Source organism: Otolemur garnettii, unplaced genomic scaffold (genome assembly GCF_000181295.1).
Source record: "Otolemur garnettii isolate 467f Iridium unplaced genomic scaffold, OtoGar3 scaffold00194, whole genome shotgun sequence".
Lineage (NCBI taxonomy): Eukaryota > Metazoa > Chordata > Mammalia > Primates > Galagidae > Otolemur > Otolemur garnettii.
The window spans coordinates 2,550,320-2,551,648 of NW_003852589.1; the positions used below are offsets into that span (position 1 = coordinate 2,550,320).

A 1,329-nucleotide genomic window follows, 5' to 3' on the forward strand; every position below is an offset into this window, starting at 1 on the left:
GAAGAGAGGGAGGGGCCTGACTGAGGCATGAAGAGAGGGAGGGGCCTGACTGAGGCATGAAGAGAGGGAGGGACCTGCCAGAGGCATGAAGGGAGGGAGGGGCCTGACTGAGGCATCACAGTGCAGGGTGCACACACATCAAGTGTTGATGGGTCGAGCTACCTGCCGGTGGCACCCTGGGCTGGGGTGGATGAGATGCATGGCCGCAGTGGCTGACACCCAGGCCTGACTCTGTGGCAGGTGTGACGTCTCATTCAGTTCATGTGGCAGCTGTGTCCTGTGTGTTGTCATCATTCTCTTCATTTTGTTGACTGGATACCAGAGGTGGCTTAGATTACTAATGGTTTATCAATAGTGAAGCCACCATGCACAGAGGGGCTCTGACAGCTCCCGAACGCTGTGGGCTCAGGAAGCCCCTGCAGTGAGTGGCCCTGAGCAGCCCCCCTGCCCAGCCCTGCTCAGCCCTGGGGGGAAGCCAGGCTTTGGTAACAGAAGAGTAGATTCTGTTTACAGACAGACTTCTGGATCACTAACCATCAGAAAGAACCTTTTTCACTCCCCTGGTACTCAAACACTTGGCTTAGTTATGTGTTGCTTCTAGGAAAATTCAGAGAGAAATAAAAGGTTTGGAATTGTAGGAACACGTTTAAAAATGAGATGAACCCCTCAGTAATTGTGTGAGCTCAGGAAAGCTCTTATGCCTCTTACATCCTACTCTTTAAAATAATAGTATATTATACTATAGTAAGGTCCCACTACCCTTGTGATTGGATATACTTTTAAAAAGACATATTAATATTATTCTTGCCTGTCATTTAAAAACTGAGACAGCCACATTTCCATTTCTTTTTTCTTCTTCTTCTTTTTATTATTATTATTATTTTTTTTATTGAATAGTAACTATGTACATCAGTGCACTTATGGGGTATAGTGTGGGGTTTTCACACACAATCTGAAACACTTCCATCAAACTGGTTAACATAGCCTTTATGTCATTTTCTTAGTTATTATTTTAAAACGTTCACATTCTACTCTTAGAAAGATTCACTTGTACCCTTGTAAGATAAACCTCAGAAATGATCCCTCCAATTCCCCTCCCTCCACCCTCTCCATATTCTTAGGCTGTTATTAGATTATAGCTTTCATATAAAAAGTATAAATTAGTTTCATAATAGGTGTGTGTACATTGGATACTTTTTCTTCCATTCCTGTGATACTTTGTTAAGAAGAACATTTTCCACCTCCATCCATGTGAACATGAAGGACGTAAAGTCTCCATCTTTCTTTATGGCTGCATAGTATTCCATGCTGTACATATACCACAGTTTG

General features: G+C 43.2%; 1 protein-coding gene across 1 annotated transcript in view; it reads left to right on the forward strand.

The window, feature by feature from the left end:
- The window catches only part of CHRNA7 (cholinergic receptor nicotinic alpha 7 subunit), a 140,961-nt gene that overhangs the window by 35,380 nt on the left and 104,252 nt on the right, over positions 1–1,329 (forward strand). The gene's annotated exons all lie outside the window — the stretch shown is intronic.